The 22,210-nt window shown below is 30.7% G+C and overlaps 1 protein-coding gene across 3 annotated transcripts in view; it reads right to left on the minus strand.

Moving 5' to 3' along the window:
* Positions 1–21,776, minus strand: part of LOC131845534 (nuclear speckle splicing regulatory protein 1) — an 80,682-nt gene extending 58,906 nt beyond the window's left edge. For 2 of the 3 annotated variants that reach the window (XM_059194621.1, XM_059194606.1), the window contains exons 1-2: positions 21,498–21,776; positions 2,586–2,605 (exon numbers count right to left, since the gene is read on the minus strand). The gene's annotated coding sequence lies outside the window, so the exon portion shown is untranslated. The remainder of the gene's footprint in view (positions 1–2,585; positions 2,606–21,497) is intronic. The other variant, XM_059194613.1, reaches the window with a different exon arrangement.
* Positions 21,777–22,210: the final 434 nt, after the last annotated feature.

The following is a 22,210-nucleotide window of genomic DNA, read 5'->3' on the forward strand; positions in this document are numbered from 1 at the left end:
TGTATTTTTAATTCTATTAAAGCTATAAGTATTTCCATTTTATAATAACTTTGGCCGAAAATGGTTTCTAATAAAATTTCTCATCTAAATAAAAATCAATATGGTAATAAAATGTAATGTGATTACAAACAAATTTATAATATTCATTAGCATTTAGAGATTCAATGTTTCAATGACATCTACCAATATAAGCATAATTAACAGATTAATAGACTATTTTCGATTTGCTTATTACATTTATTTTATACTAATAATTTAGGCGTATCTAAGTCTACAAAACACATTTTAATTCCATACTAATTATATACATTATTAGTACCAACAGTGTGTATAGTAGTTGAATAGCATGCATCCCTATGATTTCGTTTGAGTTTTAAAGGAACAAATGTCTACACGGTAATCTGGGGATATAACATATCTGTATATTTTTAGTCTGATGGAGTAATAAAAATCTTACAAATCTACATATAAAATATTTACATTTTAATAATAATACAAATCAAATATTTACGTTTGTTATGTAAGTAAAAAAGACCTTTACCTCTGAAGGTACATTACACTTAAATGTTTTATTCGTGACATAATAAATATGAGACTAACAGACCGTAAACTCTTACCACTAGATAACAATTTTAGAATTACTTTAGAAAATCAAAATAAACCCTACCTCAACCCTACCTCAAAACAAGATAAACCCTCAATTATCACATATTGAGTATAAATACAACACAAGAATAACTGGTTTAAAAAACATGATACATAGAGTGTCGATATAGAATATACATGTGAAGATATCACGTAAAATATACAGTCATATTAAGAATATTTTCATTATTTTATGTGGGATGGTTATTCACTATGGAAAGCTCAGGCGGTCGCAGTTACCGGACAACTATTTCGCATTACGTGCGTCAACAGTGTGGATTTACTGAAGCCTGCTTTCTCGCGTGTTTATATTTCACACGTTTTCGAACTATGTAAACCTATATGGCCGTACGTTGTGATATAATAAATAATCACTTACTGTGGGAATGTTTGTGAATTTACATTCGTGTAAAAATATTGTAAACAAGTAAGGTGATAGTAGTAGTGTAGTGTTCGATTTACACACCGCTTTCTAAGAGAAATATTTAATGTAAATAAAGGAACAAGATGGCATACTGCGCTGACTACAAATAACAGGATAAAGGATGTCTGATTTTTTTATATTATTCTAATTGTTGTTGCGCAGCTGGCCTTTACAGGTTTACACGACGAATACGGGGGCAAATTCGGAGGTCTATTCTGTCTTATTACATCCTTGGGTCACTTTTATTACAGAGTGGTTAATGTGCTTTTTAGATTAAATTACGGTTAAATACATACTGCGAGACGAACCCCTATTTATTTGGAGTATTAACAATCGTATAATTCACTACAATTTATAAGAATTATTCTATCATTACACATACGCAAAAAAACAACACAGTTAAATCATCATCCTTACAAAAAGAATTCTCAATTTAACGAGTTGATTATTTTTAATAATGTTCAAGCTTCTTGCATCATCAAATATTTCAAAAATGTGTTAAGTAACATTCCGGTGCCGTACTAATCAAGCAACAAGATGAAATTACGTGTAAAGATCTGCGTACGTTATGTAAATTGACAAATATTTAGTATGCGAGAATAGCGATTTACCAATATGTAACTAGCAAGAAAAGTAATCATTAATAAATAGGCGTAACATTTTATGCATGTATGACAATGCGTGAGAGGTGTAGTGTGGACTGTTCGTTTCAGGCAAAAAAAAATGTCTTTATATTACGGAATGTAAAACGATTTATTAAAAAAATGTTAAAATTAACATAGGAAAAAGAAATATTAAATCGAAATAAAACATGAATAGGTTGTTAATGTTTTATTTTGTTGTTGATATGCGCATACGAGTAAGTGACGACGACCACTTTCAGCAACTTTTCATGCTCACACAGAGTAATTAATAATACTTTTTAATAGAATTAGCACCGCCTATAATATAACTAAAATATAATATAGCCTATAATAGTTCTACAAGTTTATTTTAAAAATTAATTTGTTGGTATTGATGCAAGGCTGGTCGGTTGTTTGTAATTCTAGAATTTTGTGGTTTCTACTGTGATTTCACATAAATTAAAAACATATAATAATTTAAAAAATATAACAGTTTTTCTCTCTAAAATTTATAGTATACCAATAAACAAAATAAATAATAAATTAATAATTCAAGAAGAAAAGTTAGTTTATTTAGAAACATTAAACCAAATTTTAAAAATAATGGCTCGAACTATATAAATCATAATAAATAATTTTTCTGAATATAGTATATAAATTAATTTTATTACAGTACCAACCAATATCATATTAAGTAAAGCTTGTCATATAGATAATAAACAATTGATAGTACCTATGTACTGGCAGTTTACAGACGAGGATCGAACCCGCAGCTATCGCACGATTAGGCAATACGTTAAACTGCTCCAATTAGTTTCAGTTCTCCTCAAAACCATTTCATTATACAGTTACAATTTATACATATATTATTTAAATAATAGGTAGGTACTTACATAATATTCAGATGATTAATCTGTAAAAAAGAAAAACAATCTGATTAAAATTTGTACAATTGATGTGGCAAATTAACTAAACTAACTATCATATCCACTTCTACAATTACTGTATAATTGGTCTTACCTATTCAAGTATATGTAATACGTAATAATTACTAATAAGATAAAGGCGAAAGTGAGTTAGTCCGTTCCACTTTCACAACAAAACAGTTCTAGAGATTCCATGAGAATTTGCATAAGTATTGGTTTCATGACTATGCTGAAAATATATTTTTTCAATAAACGTATTTATTTGCACACGATGAAACAACTCTAAATATCTAGGTGCAGTAGTTTAAAAGTGCTCCTAATGTTTACTGTTCTTTGATTAGATATGCCATAAACTCATAAAACAAATACAGATAACTAGTTATCTAATAGATTATATTATAGGAACGAGTTAAAAAACTGATTTTGTAAGTTGGATTTTCAGTTCCTAGTCAGTACTGTAACTCTATTCTTCAAGCGAAAGACATCTATATTATTTATGTCTACGCAAATTTCCTATTTGTTATATCTATAGCCTATGGTGCGTGGTGTATTGTTAACATTCAAATATAAAAAAAGACAGATACTAGTGCAGAAGTATGTACTACTCCCACGATTACAAATGAATCTAGTCTAAAGTTATAATTACAACATCAGAATTTAAAACTTTATATCGATTTTTTTAAATATTTGATTTACTGTAATAATGTAATAAGAGAGCGCGATATTTGTATGTGTATTGAACTTTCATATACTCATACAGAACGTAACATTGCAAACATAACACGTAAAGGTATTTTCTAACAGTCAACCATGTTGCAAACATTACATTTATATACTCACAGCCGAAAACATTACCCTCCTTTTTGGCATGTGAGTAAAAAGAATTAATAGGTTACCTACTAAAACAATTATGGGAAAGAGGCACTGTAACCTCGAGCCCGAGTAGAAAGAAAAAACTTAGTTCCACATGAAGTCGAGTGAAGCAGACTCATCCCACGGTGAAAGTCGAGCGCCTTTTACGTACACACTCGTGACGCTCGAGGCAATGGACATGCTCGATTAAACAGTCAAGTTGAAAAGTAGCATTAAATATAAGATTCTTCTTAAAATCTGACAAGTATATATTTAGTTTTGGTTTCTTTTAAATTGACGGCGGTTCATACTCAAATGCGATCAAGTTTTATTTTATAAAAAACTGCACTTCTCGAACATAGTCATGGTAATTGCAAATGCTGACTAATATAAATACGTTAGCTGTTACCCCTGACATCGACTGCACATAACTTTAGTCCCCTATTTTACCTCTTCCAGATTATTTTTTATGGATATAAGATGGCCTATGTCAACCTATGTGATATAATTAAATTTTCAATTCAGTTGTTTAATTGTGAAAATATAACAGACAGACAGAATATCAGTATTTGCACTGATTATCAGGTCCCTAAATTATAATAAGGCCAGGAACGGATTACTGCTTCCCGATGTATAGAATTAACATATTATTGGTATATTATACTAGTAACATAAACAAGTAACCAGTTTATTTCTGGAAGGTTCTACCACAGAATACTTCAGTCGGTTTGTATTTGTGTGATATCACGTTTATATATTTATTCATACAATGTTATCTAAACGGAGGTTGTTAACGTTTCACCCAAATTTGTTTTAATACCTCAGTATGCTAAATATTATAAGGAAACGTGGGATATCTTTTGAATCAAAAATATTTTTAAACATACATATAATAAGCCGCCCCGGTGTCTAACGGGTATTAAATTACATTTATTTATACAAAACTTTAAAGAATTATATACCTAAACCTTCCTCAGAAATCACTTCAGTAGTTTTGTGGTTATCGTGAACATACAGACAGACGTGGCGGGAAGATTTGTTTTATAATATATATAGATCATGGAATAATATTGCAATGATATAATCCCCTTAACGACAAACCCTGCTTATGCCTTATTCTATTTACGAGTGTATAACATTAGTTATCATCAATTATAACACGGGGCGGAAAGGGGGGTTATTAGGAAAAATTAGAAGTAGCCCTATTGAGAGTAATATACTGTTTTATGTCCATTTCCACACGGAAAGTAATGGGCGAAAGGCTAGCTGACCTGATTGATACTATTATTTTCCCTTGGTATCCCGGCGTGTACCGTCAGCGCAGGCGGGTGCATCGTTATTACCGATTTAAAAATATACAATACGTATAAATTTACATACAAAAATTCAACAAATATTGATGTAATTTATAATAATATTAACTAAGCTAGTGATATTCGCCACCATACTTACCTACATATGTGCATTTTTGTAATTAATCACATTCTAGCAATATTGCAATATATGCAATTTTATTTGAAATTGCTGCAATATTAGAACAGACATTAATTTGATACCGTTCATGTATCAAGGTCGGTAAGGTTGGGAAATATCTGAACTTGTTTAGAACTGGTACTGGTATCCCATGTACATTGGGCAATTAAATGGTCAAATACTCGAGGAAATTTTATAAATAGGTAGTTGACGAAATTTATGATAAAAAATTCCGTCAACTACCTATATGTATATTGGTTCAAAATAAACAGTATCAAAACATCAATTCTTAAATTAGTAAAAAATTAAGAAAACGTAAATGAAAATTATAATTGAAACAAATTTTTGCTAACTTTTGTTGAAAGAAGAAGTATCTATAGTACTTAGTTACCTTCCTATATAATTCTATAATAACAGCATCAGTTCTAATTATACAACTGATATGTTTAATAAATGGTTCAGCTCACAGTCTTACTTCCGATGTCACGTGTTCGATTCTAGCACGATTCAAACTTGTATGATTATTAGTAATTTTCCAAAAAAAAATTATGTCTATCGCTTTATATACATATTGTTTTAAATTTGACACGGTCATTATTTATATGTATAATAGACGAATATGTCTGCCCATAAAAGATTTTATTTATCATCTACACGCTGCTCTTCAGTTTACCCTTGAACAAGGAGTCTGAAACACTGCCCAAATATCGGGAACTCAATAAAAACAAACCGTGGTAAAATCTCGTGATTTTGACTAATTATACGTATAAAATTCTTTCAGTTGCTTCGTAGTAATACCAGTTTATCAATTGTTTTGTAGTAGTTAAGTAGTAGTACAATCTTTACCTAGGGACAGATAAAGTCCCTTTACCTAGGGACTTCATCTAGGGACTAAATTGCGCTTAGTGAATTGTATAATATCTATAATTGTATAATATCATACATATTGGATAAACAGTTTATTAATGAAACATAAAGGTTTATTAATGAACTTGTTTTCTTTCAATGAAGAATTATTTAATGAACTTCACCGATAAACAATTACAATTATTTATAACGTGTTTAATATTTGGAAGTTTAAGATCGACAATAAACATACATATCAGCGTTAAGAGCTACTTTCTTTCTTTAATCGTTTATTAAATACCGATGGAAAGTTATATTTGGGTTAATTTAACCACTCGGGCATTCGCTTATTGCCTTTTTTAGTTATAACTTGCCTCATTTTCCTTTGGATTGAGATGAAAAAATCCAATGACACAAATTAAATTAAACCTTATTATTGATTACATATTTCACAAATTAAAGTAAGCAATAAGTGTGAAATCATAATTGTACTTAGTATTTATGTTACATAAAATTTTGATAAATATAATAATTAATATATATTACGACTGTCATCCCAGGTGGTACAATCAGAGGTCTTGCCAATTCTCACTATAGTGGTGAACACAAGACTTGACATGTTCTCGTTTCGCTCGACATATTTCAGTTTCAGTAGCAGGGGCTTCAGCTAGGTCCAGGAATAGTTTAGTTTGTTATGAGTTTTGATATCACCGGAGAATTAATGAAAAATGCAAAGATTTATTCTGTAGTTTAGATTTGATCTCACAACCTCTACAAGTCTAAGTTGCGACTAGTAAACCACCAAGCAATCACGACATTTTCTAATAAAACTTAAATAGACATAAAAACAAAAACATACTTGATAATTAGACCTTGAACTCAAAAGCGGTAGCGTGAAGATAAGACGACAATTGCAATAAACGGTAACAGGTTGTCAACTGAACCACAGATAGGATCAAATGCTCTAGACACAATGTACCTACAAATTGTCTAGAATTCATTCTTGTTTCTATGTGATATGGAGCGAGACTTGTAATTTCCTAATCTTTAACATCAGTGGTTTGTGACGAATTCTAATGCATTTTCTTCGATTTGTAGGTGGGAACTACTTAATGCATTACAACAGCAATTTATATTGCACTCAAAGCGAATTCTATGGCTTAGTGGAGTGTTTTAACAATTTTGTATATATACAAAGTATTCCACAGTCATTCGGTTAGGATTTTTAATGATGCCTCATTTCAATTACAGTTATGATAATTATTGAAACTGACACAGCGGCCATGTAGTTCCAAACCAAGTGAGGCTTGGGTTTGGGCTATGACTATGAGTTCCAGACAACTAATAAGTAAACTTATTTTCTTTTGTAAGTATACACCTACATTAAAAAAACTTCTAAATGAGAATATTTCTTTGTTATTAAATTATATGTTTATTAAAATATATATATTTTTATTATTACTATAATATAAATAATACATACCTATTTCTATTCACAAAACAGTAGCACCTACTGGTTGTATGAAAAAGTTAGATATAACAGTGACTCGACCATGCTTAGTTTATTTACATTGCCGATACAATGTGTTATCATCCGTTGTATGTGTTTTAGTGATAAAGAAGTATTTCCGTAGTATATATAGTACGACAATGAATCCTTGAAGGAAGGTTAAATATTTTAATTTGTAGTAAGTAATCTCCAAAGCTGTTAATAACTTTCGCAATACTTTTTTGAAATTTCACTATTATTTTATCGAATAATTAGTAAAAATCACAGGTTTTATTTTTATTCATGAAAGATCCCGTGATTTATACTAATTATACATATAAATAATGACCGCGTCAAATTTAAAACAGTTCATTATTATTGTTTCTTACCTAAATATTTATTTGTAATTATATTACAGAGACCTTTTACATTTTTCGTTATTTTAAACAAATATAATATTTATATATTTATTATTTAAGTATAATAGTATAAAACAAACAAACAATTACTGTTCGCGACTAGTTACGTGTTTCTTCTCTTAACTTAAAAACAGTAACACGTGTTTCTAATGCACAAAACAAAACAATTGTGGATATTTGTCATAGAAATAAAATGATGGCTCATCGGTAATAATTTTTAATAAAGGAAATCTACTATTTTTCTGTGTGTATTGTTATTGGCTATTGTCGCTATGACGCTAATTAAAAATAAGATGATTCAATTTCTCATTCTACGTTTGATTCTATTCCTATTAACTTCGTCATTGTTCATGTCGGTTTTTAGGACAACTTTATCAAGAATTTAATTTTTAAACTACAAAACAACCTTCAATGCATTACACTAATATTTTATAAAAGGCAGAATGACATCATATCTTCGAAATTTATTGAGCAACTTATGGTGTTGGCCATACACAAACTGACCATTCGCCAAGCAAAATGCGGGTGTCCCAATTGCAAGCTATGGGTCATTGGACCCAGCAGATCTCCATATAAAGGCACCACAACGACGGAAGTCGCTGTCAATCGGCACGATTTCAGTTATAAACAGTTAGCAAGGCCTATTTGTACTTTTACCCGGCTTAAAGGTAATGCTTATGAATATTAGGGACTACTTCGTGTCATTGGAATATAAGATATAACATAGGATAAAAATACAAAATATAAGTGCTACGGAGAGGGGGAGGGGCCATTTTTAATGGTGGTTACTAGGAAATAGTAACCACATTAAAAACAATATCCACGTCTGGTGCTACACGATCCTCCTTAATCATAATAGTCGTAATAACTGGCTTGACTTAACTAGCTCATCCTATCATCCCCCACTGACGCCCCGACAGTGTACACCGTTCTAAAATTAATCATTGATACACTTAAAAGTATAAAGTTTACTATTATAGGTCTATAGATATCCATGTACGGCCCGGATGTAATACTATCGTTTAGTATTCCATGTCCGCGCTTGCATCCGGCGTCGTGCAGCGAAAACTGTTACACAGATGACACTTCTCATACTAAAACACTTAACGCCATCATATTGCTTTTATCTGATGATTCTCGTTGAAATTTTATCTAGATAATAAATAAATGCATCGTGAAAGTATGAAATTGGTGTTTTTTTTAAAGACAAATATGTAACCGGAATTATGGAAACAGTAACGATAAAGATATGCTACACGTTGAAACGAGACGTTGAGGCATTTCGTATCAATATGTAGCGTGTCTTGGCAGCCATGATGTCTCTGTAGGCTTTTTTGATTAGAGAAAATACAAAAACATTAGACTGCTTTTAGATCAAAATAATTTTGAAACTATTTTAATCGGACTGATTAACACACTGGGATTGAATGTTAAATGTGTTCACTTGACCTGTATCACACCTGTATCCAGGTATATGTATATATAAATTAAATACATCAAATCTTTAGCAACAATTTAAAGCGTAATTTTATAACACAATGTATAGAATTAAAAATATATATGTACAGGTATAACTTAGCATAGAAATAAACTATTCGTTACGTACGCTGTTTATGTACCTAATACCAGTATCTTATATTCCAATACACCAACCAAGAATCTTTAAAGGTTTTCACCCTAGTCGTTTTGCATTAGGATTCTTACATTCCATCTATATTTAGCGGCAGCGAACACTCACCTATGTGGCAATATAGTATAGTCTTATTGACTTCATAATGGTGATATACATTTATTTACTGCTATATTATGCTCTAGTTAGGCAAAGAAAAACATCTACCTATAATATAATGTAATTTATCACTACACGAAACATACATGAATAAAATATTACTCGAGGGCTTCAAAGTAAAAGAACTCAAAACTTTTTATAATTTTTGGCCTGTTAATCTGTGTGTTTGTGCGCGCTAATCTCAAACGAAATAACCGATTTACGATACGATTACCATTACCGGTAATTTTTTCACTAATGTAGTGATAGGCTTGAATGAAAATAGCGTTTATTTTATTTCAATTGGTTTACAAATAAAAAATGTATAAGGGTTCCAAGTCGCAGGCTCAGCTGGTTCATAATAATTCTCTATCAAACTGATTGAAAAATGGGTACATGAATTTAAAGCTACACTATTAACAATTATTGTAAAGGGCTTTTCTAATGATGTTACATCATAGTCAATCAACTGATTGAATGATACGTCAGTCATCATAGAATTGGTAACTTTCCAACGCACCAGTATATCAATAAAGTAATAAATACTTGTGCTTAATCAACGAGAAAGTGCGTGATAGATCGACATCGGATAAGATAAAATAAATTATGTAATAGATTATATTATACTTACTATGGTGTTGTTGTATTATGACCTTTATTTTTAAAGCGATAAATGTCGTATGTTTCCGAGATGGAAGTGACGAAATAATTGCATGAATAGGCTTGTAAATGTATATGATTTATTGCGTTAACGGTTAAAGCGATAGGTAGACTGTATGTAATATTGTTTTGTTTAAGATAATGAAGTATTCTTTGTAGTCAATCGTCTATATACACATTTACTGTATGTATAGACACATGTAATAACAACGACCAATTGCATGTTATAAACGTTAATATTTAAACTTTAAGAATATAAAAAAACTGTCTTTCTGTTCTGTTTTCTAATACAAAAAAAAATTTGAATCTTAACTGAATCTGAACTGTTAAATGCAAAGACTATAGCTTATTTATACATAATAAAAGTAAAAAAGTACGTGTTGGTACTCCCTTCGGGTTTCTCAGATCAAACATAACTCAGACCATAATATTAGGTAAAAGGCCCGTTTAACTTATTACGAATTTCAAATTGAATTTACTTTTAGCGGTCTAATACAATCGACACTATACTCTTCACAACCATCTAAACAGAAAAAGTTATAGTTAGTCTTACCAATGTGTTAATCTTTATATGATACTACAACAATGTCGTTGTCCCGGGTATAAAAATAGCCTACGATCTATTTCCAGATCTACCAAATATATACCAGTCGATCCGTTTTGAAATAATAAACCCTGAGACATGAGATTTTTATATATTAGATAATATCATACCGTTTTTGTCACAACGAATATTTATTTATGCGCTTTAATTTCATATGTACTTATATTTTATCGGCATTCAACAAGGCATTGTAGTCCGTTAATGTCATTTGTTACGGTGCAGTTACGTAACCGGCGGCCAGTGGCATGCTCGGCACTCACGGAAATAAGTAGCGACTTCGAGTCGTGATCTTGTAAAACGATCCATGAAACAGATTGTAGATCATTTTGCTAATCATAAAGAATGCACAAACAATTTTGTTGAGAGAAGTCCTGAAACTCAAATTCATAGACAAAGTCTAAATTTTTTAAGGAAAATATTTTTGTTACATTTCACTATAGATTATTTATATTGTGAACCGGGTCTTAAAATGAATAATTTTATGGTAATAAACTTTAAGTTTAAGAATAATTTTTAAGTTTAAAAATATTTACAATCATACATCTCATCATCATTACAACCCATTAATTAACTAATACACCAGCCTCTCTGTGTTGATTAAATGACTTATGCGAGTAGCTGTATGTGTTCATACTACATTCATAGGTATGAAATGAAGTGAAGACAACGTATCCTTAAACTAAAGTATATTAATTAAAACTGAAAATCTCATCCAAAATAATGAATCAACGACTGTAATTACGTTATTATGATCTCTATTATTATACGTAAATAATTAAATAGAAGGGTCAATCTTGATCGATTTATTATACAAAACATATAATTTCTTCAAGGCTGCCACCAGCAAGTTATAAAAGTATGTAAAAATCCATTATATTAATTTCTCATAATGAATGTACGAACCCTCCAATATCCAACTGACAAATTTTAAAAATGGTTAGTACGGGTTTTACATTTTATAATCAGTATGCTTACCTGAGTTTTAGACATATGAGTAGTCCTTTAGAATGTTATTACTCATAAATGTTAGACAGACAGACTTATAAATCCATTCATATCAATAAAAATAACAGCATGCCTGAGTTCACATACACGAGTAGATTGCAATATCGTTTCATGACAATGTTTGATTCGCGATAAAATGTAGATAGATATTATCAGCACATTACTTCCTTTAGATGAGAGAGATGATAACATGTATAGGGAAGTGTGACTTTCTACTACATTATTGAACATGTTTATATCCGAAGTATGTCTATATATATACGAGTAGGTTAAAAATAATACGGCAGCGCTAGAGGATATGCATATTTTATCTAATGAAACAACTTTAGTTTATGGTTAATCTCACAATATAATGTTGAATAATTATACATTATTCTTCTTCCTAATTGTGCTATGAAAGCTATAGTAATTTCGAAAATTTTGAAATTATTTGTGTTTATTCAAAAGAAGAGACATCACAAACATGGAAGAGTAGTATTACATTTTTATTTAGAACAAAAATTGGATGCAGCATCACGAAATGACTAGTTTTCATAATGTATGTGTGGTGTGAGATAATTTCCAGTTTACTATTACCGGTATAAGAGAGAGAAAGGTATACGTGGTGCAAGGAAATGAATATAGTGAGATATAGTTGTGTTGGATAGAAACAACATTGAATTTAAGTATTTTATGGTAAGGTATTGACCCGTCCATCCACCAGGAGGTAACATATACCTGTTATTTCAACTAATATTAGGTATACAGAGGAAAGATTTGCTTTCTCATTTACATTAATACTATAAAGAAGTAAAGTGTTTTTCTATATTCAGGATAATCTCCTGTATTACCGATTCCATTTCAATTTTTTTTTGTGTTGAAAGCCCATTAATCGTGGGAAGCTAGAGGCGATACAACATAATGATACGACCACTAGGGGTGGAGTTGGAATGAAAACCATTGCATGGTTAGAGAAAATATAATGCAGACGAAATCGAATGGATCAGCTTGTAATATATAAAGTCAAAAAAATATTACTTTCAACTATTTCACCTATAGAGAGTTACACTATCATCGTATAATATGAGCTGTTTTTCAAGAGAACAGTGTCGTAGTATATAAATATTTTATATAGACCTGCCTGGGATCTGCCATATAGCTGAATCCAAATTAGATCTTATTATGATTAAATTCTACGACATTATTCATCATATTGAACAATCAATTACTGACTATATGCCGACAGTCGACGGTAAAAATGTTAATGTTCTACACATTAAACTAGAAACATATAATATAAATGTTTATTTTGTGAGCATCGCCGACTTGGTCATTTACAGTTAACAGTAAATAAATAAAAGATATATTCACATATGATACTTGAAACGGCGAAAAAATGTCGCATTATCGTTGAGTTTATCATAAGTTACATTTTCGGCGAAACTCGAAAGTGTTCATTTGTATAGCCATTTCGCTTACACACAATTTAACTTTCTGACTTTCTTTCTCACGTTAGCGGTTGCTTATAAGAGAATCTTCATGGCATGGCATATTATGATACTATCAAAGGGGTGATAGACCCAGACTGCCATAATTGGTATCACTTATACAACAGAGTTATACTATCAATATAATTATAATTATCTCAGTACAATTCACACAACGCCATCTAGACCCAAGTTAAGCTAGCTAAAGCTTTATTATGAGTACTAGACAATTAATACGACAATTAATAATATAAATACTTAGATGTTTTTTTCCGTAAATACTATATGTAAAATTATACATAGAAAACACCCAGAACGATACAAACAATCATACTCAGAAATACATATGTTTATGGCGTGCGAGGAATCAAACCCGCGACCATCGGAAATAAGACGGTATAGTTAGTTAGACTACCGAGGCCGTATAATATCATAATGTGAATGTGTGTGTCTTTTTTATTACTTCTTAGTGCTTTATCTGTTGAATTAAACGCCAACATTTTGGCAGACATATCCTGTCATTGTGCCATTTATATCGTAGCCTATGTATGTTCAGAGTTTTCCATCTGAATTTTTTTTTATGTTAAACTTTAGCAGGGAAGAATAGACAGGCTACCTTTTATTTATGTGTGATGTCTGGAAAAAAAAGCTGACAGCAGATGACTGACTACATGAAGAAAGATATTTTGAATTTGAATTTGATTTATGAAATAAATGATATGATTGGCCAATGTGCTGACGCACTTGAGAAAATTTCAGATATAAAATGGTATCACTTTCCCTTCCATTAATTTATGCCTTTTGAGTCGGACAATGCACTACTTACCGATCAACCTTGGTGGTGTAGCTTTTTAATACACAGTTGAAACGTGGATTGGTTGTGGGTTCAGTTTTGTTTATAAGTGTAAGGTACTAGTTTTGAATTGTCATTGTATACAATTTACAATAAAGAGTTAATAGATATGGTTGTTTTATAAATATAATAATATAGGGTGTGAAATATTACTATCACTTGCTTCCTGTAATATCTCTTCTTAATATGGACCTAAAATATGTGTGATAAATTCGGATTTTATCACACATATTTTAGGTCCTATACTTCGGAATAATGAATAAACTTATATTATTATAAAAATTTTTGTTTTCTGATCGACATGAATGTCTTCATGACAAAAACAGATGCATTAGTATATGAAAATCAACATTTCAAATATTTCTGCCTTGTCATACTCATATAAGAAAGAAAAGAAGGGTAAAAATAGTTGATATTTGATTTTTAAAATGATTTCCTGACAGGTCACTGATCGCATTGACGCGATTCAGTGCTGAACCACTAAGATTGTCAGTGTTAGGCAAACGCACTTAATAATTTCAGTCTATTGCTATACAATCGTGATAGTTGATTAATAAAAAATGCAGTTAATTGATCTAAAGTGATCGACTGAGTTGTTTGCAAATCGCTCAGTTTTTGCTCGACTGCAAAATGTGAAATCAAGTGGGCGCAGTAAGGTGACTGACTCACACTGCTAGTTAAGATATTGTTTTTGAATGACAAGGTTTTGTGTATATTTAAGGTCATAATATCAAGTAACATTGATATGTATTGAGCTCCTAATATATATAATGTATTTCAATCAATCAAATCAATCAATTTTTCTTTCTGAAATTGATTGATAAACTTTAATATATTATCAATCAATTTTATTCACATTGGAACATTAATTGAAGATTATTTTTTGTAATTAAATATATTTCATTTTAGTTACATCTTTCATTTTTAGGATAGTAATGATAGTAACTTAAAGATTAAAAAATACTTTTTGGAAGTACTACTGTGATAATAGGCATAGTGTGAGTGAGTGAAGCAGCGGAATTTTATTAGTACGCACTTAACGTAATAAAAATTAGTCCCGCTGCCGTTGATGTCTTTTAGTCCACAGAAATATTACTGACACCTATATCAAACTAGCATTTTATATCCTAACTTTGAGATATAGAATAAAATATGGTGATAAATTATCATTACCATCATCATCCTGACCATAACTCATAACTTACCACTAATGGTCACGGTCTCGCCCCCATAAGAGGATTATTACACTACTATTACCGCGCGTAAATGCGTAAATTAGTACATTTATAAATACATCAGAACTTGAATTCTTGAGTACATTTAATTCTATAGCAAGCATATAATTTATTAAATGATATTTATTACACTTATATATAATAAAATACAAGATAGTTTTTTTTTCATGGATGATAATGGAATGGTGCCTGCGCTAACGGTTTACGGCACCAGTGGAAAATGATGAGTTGAGCATGAGGTCGGGTCAGTTTGCCCATCGTGACTAAATAACCAGGAATTAACCACAATGGTTTTCAAGGGGAACCGCGTGGAGGTAGACCTAACATGGTACATTGCTAGCAATGGGGACACTAAACCCCAGTACTAACAATCCTGAATCCCTCAATACAACATATTTATAAAAAAAATTGTGAGCAAAGGTGGGATTATCTCTGAAAGAAATCCCTTCCAGCAAAACATAATGCTGTGATAGTAGAAGCACAGATAACATAATATTACATACAGATACCCCATCCCATACAAGAAAATGGTTCCTTCCTAACTCGGGCTATTCTTCGGGCTATTTTATTTCGCCACCGTAGCCGCTAGATGTCTCTAGATCTGAAGCAGTTCGGATTACTAGTGGGTGCTTAGTAACAAAGCATGAAAATAGATGGCAGTCAATTCAGTCTACATGACATCTGTTTTGCAAAGATATGTATATAATAGATATGTAGGTAACTGTATCGTGTACCTCATTAGGGACGATTCAAGATTCAATGTAAATGTGTAGGTATAATATCGTTAGCCGACACTCTGCAGATATGGCTTATGTGCCAATGTATATACCTATTATGTTATGGTTTATTTTACATTCCATGCCTATTTTTTTGATATGTTGTAACGCGTCTGCGCTATACGTATAGCCCGACTTTGATACTTTTATACTCGTACGTATCAAAATCGGGCTATATGATTTTTTATTTCAATCGTTATGTGTAAGAGACTGGTTTTAGCTACAATTAATTTACTGGTATATACCTCATGTATTCTACGATGTACCCCTCTTTTCCCTAATGAGAATTCCGCTATATCTTATATATAAATTTTGTATCACAGTGTTAGTTGCCATATTTCTCCCACATTTTGATGAAATTTGATATGTATACTTGCCAGGTCTGAGGTAGGGTTGTTATCTATTTTTTATACCCCTAAGTCATAGGGGTGGCCTACCCCGAAAAAATATTTTTTTGTATTATGGACAATTTTTTATTTATTTATAATGTTACATTGAAAATACATACACGCCTAAATTTTCACCCGTCTTTCACCAACCCCTATTTTTAATAGCGATATTCTTACAAATATTATAAATGCTAAAGTAACTTAGTCTACTACGCCAAAACTACTGAACTGATTTAATTGAAATTTGGTAGACAGATAATGTAGACCCTGAGAAAGGCTACTTTTTAATGCGAAAAAGTATTGAAAGGGGAAATGAAAGGCTATATGAGGATATCGTAATTTTTAAAGTCAGATCTTGTAAGATTAAGTGAACAGTGTCGGTCTAGGTTTTTCATTATTAGAAATGTGTAACGGGGTAACACGTTATTTAGTGCGAAATTGTGTATATTACAATAAAATTTAACGAGAAAATATTATAATGATGTCACTGGGACACTCATTGCCTTACTACTATATCGTCCGTTAGTCGCGAACTTTCTGGAAACACGAGAGGCGCGCTCCTATTGGTTAGTAGATGAGGTAGACGAGCCTCACGGCGCCGCAGCGTAAGTACTTACTATACATACGTAGTATACATATGGGTGTTACAAATGTTTTTATTACGAGTAATATTACTCTGTTATCTAAAGCAAGTAATGTGTGCTTATTTTGAACTTGATAACATTCTGAATTACTCGTATATCTTTCAATATCTTTAGCGGTATAAACCAGGTTATGTACTACTACTAGTATTGTTAGTGCGGGATGAAGTTGATGAACAAAAATAAAACAATATTCGTATTAAAAATATATTCATCTAATATTTTTGGCATTATTTTTAAGTTTCTTCCAAATACAAGGGGTCTGACATGGGGTGTTATGTACCTACATTAAAAGATACTTTTTGAAATGTATGAAATGTATGTACCTACATTAAAAGATAATTTTTGACATGTATGAAATGTATGTACCTACATTAAAATATAATTTTTGAAATGTATGAGATGTATGAAAGAAATGTATGTACCTACATAAAAAGTTCATTTTTGAAATGTATGAAATGTATGAAATAAATGTATGTATGTACCTACATTAGAAGATAATTTTTGACATGTATGAAATGTATGTACCTACATAAAAAGTTCATTTTTGAAATGTATGAAATGTATGAAAGAAATGTATGTACCTACATTAAAAGATAATTTTTGACATGTATGAAATGTATGAAAGAAATGTGTGTACCTACATTAAAAGATAATTTTTGACATGTATGAAATGTATGTACCTACATTAAAATATAATTTTTGAAATGTATGCACCGTACAATAACAATACACGTTAAGCATCATACCACAGAGTCATACGCAAGTTAAAAACAAACTGCTATGATATATTAATGAGAAAGGAAAATCAACTTTATGGTATTCGAGTTAGGGTCGATTTATCTCTTTTTTTAAATACTATTTTAATCTTACCAGTTGCCAGTATTCGAAGACAGCTACGATTCGTACTCGATATTTTAAATTATTATGTAATCGATTATTCAGTACAAATGTAAATAACCAACGACACTAATAATGTACTACTATATTCCGTTCTTTGAAACGGAACACTGCTATAATACATAATAATGAAAATTTACTGTTCACAACGACTCATTAAAAGCATCATCGAATAATGCGTTGTAATAAAATCCTGTTATCGATTATTCAAAAAAATCGATAATACATGTATTTATTTTTAATATGACAACACTTCATACGTAAGTATTATTGGAAATAGTATTACTTGCTTGTTCGGCTATTTTTAATTTACTTAAAAAATTTTTATATGTTTAATTTACAATAATAATATATTAAGTGCTTATTATTGGAAAATATAAAAAAGACATTTAATTAGGCCGATACAAATGACGACAATGCCATCTATGAAAGCATTTTGAAAACATTGAGCCCCATATTAGCACTGATTAAAGTGTAATTAAGTACTGGAAAATAACAAAATGAGTAAATATATGAAAATTACTTTTCTAAACGCATTATTTCATTTTAACATGTATATATAACTTTTTAAAAATTGATTAAACATTTTTGAAAACACAGTTCTGTTTTTTAAAACGTTTGCAAAACTATGAAGAATTCCATCGATACCAATCACGCCATCTATATGCAACTTTTAGCAATAATAATGGCTACTTCCTCATTGAGTGCCACTGGTAGAAGTATTTAACGGATAATGGTAGTGCAAGAGTTAAATATAAATATAATATTACTATGTACAGGTAATATATTTAATAAGAAAAGGTTAATATATGAACAATTCTACATATATTATAATAAATATATAAAAAAGATACTGTACTAAATATATTAAAACAAATATAGGCATATGAATATATAAATAAGAAAATGTTTTATATATCTTAGTGAGTTATACTTAATATTTTTTACGTCGCTTTATGGACTGTTACGTTTAATAACATGCCAATGTCAATATTGCTTTGTTTGTCAACACAATTAAACAAAGAACCATTGGTATCTATCATATTTCTTGTTTTGACATTTTTATAGTGCGGCATGTATTGTAGGTAGACTTGTTTACAAATATTATACATAGCAATAGACTGTATTGCTAACATTGTAATTGTGTACAAAGCAAGAGATTGGACGTGACTTGTGCTAAGATATAATATAAACATAAATGTCAAAATTAATATAGTCTGTTGACTATATTTCCTTAACAAAAATTTAACTTATTTACAAATAATACATAAATTTTGTGATAATAAAAAAACAAAATCTGTGCATCTTTTACCAGATCTGGTTTCTTATTCTTTTAAATAATAGTTGTACCACTTTACATTATTATGATTATATGTGAAACTATAGTACAGCATGATTTCATAAGACTTCTGAATAACTCGGACTAACCTATCCTGAGAACCGGATCAAATAGATTGTGGTATTTATTTATTTACTTACAATTAAAAAATGCTGTATATGTACAAACAGACAGTTGCAATTAAGAATTAATTCTGTATCAACAAGTTATTGAAATTCTTTTGAACCCTACAAATCACATTGCTAAAATGACATTCACTTAATACGATTTCACAGTTGGAGCGCGGCGGCACTTTGTCAACGGTCTTAGGCAACAAGCTTGTAATTTTTCCTTTGTTAACTTATTTATAACTTATAGGCAACTAAAGGATACAACAATACCAGCCACAGATACTTTGTAATACTTTAATTAAACTCTCAAAGTTCTTGTATTCTGATTCAAGTTTATTTCGTACCGTATTCTTGACTTTATATTTTTAATTTAGAATAGACTATGACGGCCTAGATAGACCATAGGGTCTAACGGTTTAGCACTCCGGGTTACTTCCGAGGGTCACAGATTCGCTATCTCTCATGGTATAAACATTTGTATTCATGTATATGATTGTATTGCTCTGAGTGTTTATGTACAAAAATAAGTCAATATTTAAGAATTTCTATGAGTTACCCACAACACGAACTCTGTTTAGCGTGGGATTAGACATATGAATTATTTTTATGTAATTAGAATGGCAAACAAGTTTACAACTCAACTAATAGTAAGTAGTAACCGTAGACTAACCCATCAATCGTTATCTACAGATGGAACAGAAATTTTAATTTTTTTTACTATTATGCCCAATTACCAATTACTATATTTCAAATAAACTGTTATGAAAAATTGAAATAGGTAAATTTCTCACTGGTTTAATAAGAAACGTCTTACTATAGTGTTGGGAATCATAAATCATTCCCGCGTTATTGTATATTCCTTCCGAGTCGATATTTCAAGAGGTGGATTAGGCTCATGCTATCCAGCCTTATCATTAACACGTATATATATATGACACATATGTTTTACCTTAGCGATTGTAGAACACAAAAGATGGTTTATAGACTTCTAAAATAAAGATAAGACATGTTGTGGTTGATTGTGCAGTTCCGTTGACCACGTTATAATGCAGGTGCAGAAATCGCCAAATTTGAACAGGTTAGTAACTTGAGGAATATTCTTCTTATAGTCTGGTTACAAAATCTCGTCGGGGCCTGTCGTGAAGCTTCTCGTAAATAACCGAGTAGTTAAAATTTAACAACCCACAAAAAAATTATCAAATTTAAAGTTAGTTAAGCATTTACTTATCACAGTACCTGATAGAATTAGTTACCTACTCACTTATAGTATTACACAGTGTATTGGAAAGTATGTTAGGTAATTTCTTAGAACATATCCGATGTCGGTAGACGAATATTTTTATATAATTTTATGTGAGTATGAGATTCGAAGCAAATTCCTCTCGGAGCAATCCTATTTTTTAAAAATTTTTCCAAGATATCGTAAATAACTACTAGAGAAACGAAATACATAATACAACAGCAATATAAGAAACATTCCAGATACAACCGTATACCAAACCACATGGCCAATGTGGTAGTAGTCTCTTTTCAAATGAAACCCGTGTCTTGCAGTGGAATTTTATTTAATGATTGCACGTACCTACAAATATCGGAAACTGGTTGGTACCTACATTTGTTTCGCTGGAATCGAATCTACGAACGCAAATCTAAACTACTAACGCAACTGGCCTTACTTCCGCAAATTCTTGTTTTTGCGGTAATATAATATGCATATTGGCTGACTATAGGTACCAATATTTTTGTAACTTTCTATTTAACTGTGTCATAACAAATCTTTCAAAGGCGCAGTTCATTAGAATGCTGATAGATTCTTAATGTTCTTGTTATTAGTTACTTAATGTAATATTTTAATCGGAATCGAAATCGGAAATCTGTAGGCAACTAAGGGTCGCCATAATTCGCTATACAAGTTACATTTAGAAACGTCTGACTACGAATGCACTGGCCGATGCATCTGTATAAGTTCTACAATAATTTAGAAAAGATTCCCTACGAAACTACTAATAGTATTAATGAAATTTAAAACAATTCAAAGTTTATATACCACTTACTTTAGTAATCTGCGTTATAAACACCAAACAATTCCGGAATTAGCAAATTTTACCAAGAATAATAACCACTTTATTTGACCTGCAACGAAACTTTCATAGCACTGTCCTTGCGTTAAAAACTTTTGGAAGCTTATAAACTGACGTTCTTAAGAGTATCAATTTAGTTTTTATTAACGCGTTTGATCTCACACTATGTTCAATTACCAACACCAATTAGCAATTACTTTTAAATGGTTTATTTATTCACAGCAGCAGTATACGTTATACCTGCGTCGCAGTTCGCGGTTCACTGAAGGAAGAGAATTGAAGACACGTCACTCGCTGCGCTCGCGCAGCGCAGAGCTCACCTTTGGTACGGAGACGGCCGGTTAACAGATCTTAATCATTGCAAGAAACGTCATTTCCATCATCCTATATTATTACTCAAAACTTCAATTGCAAAAAATATAATTGCATTTTTATATCTTACTTGCTCTAAATTAAAAAATACCTTTATTTATTTAGTGCAGTATCTCAAAAATATACAGCATATGCCTACAGAGTATTTAATATTTATATCTATTTTCTATATACTGTTAAGCATAAAATTTGGTATACTAAATAAATATATACATTTAAATAAAAAAGTATACATAAACGACTTGTATTTAATTTAAATAATATAGATAACATAGATCTATGCGTTCAACTAAACAAGCAATAATAATATTAAA

This window comes from Achroia grisella, unplaced genomic scaffold (assembly GCF_030625045.1).
Source record: "Achroia grisella isolate CSIRO2021 unplaced genomic scaffold, CSIRO_AGI_Agris_v1 utg109, whole genome shotgun sequence".
In the NCBI taxonomy this organism is placed as follows: Eukaryota; Metazoa; Arthropoda; class Insecta; order Lepidoptera; family Pyralidae; genus Achroia; species Achroia grisella.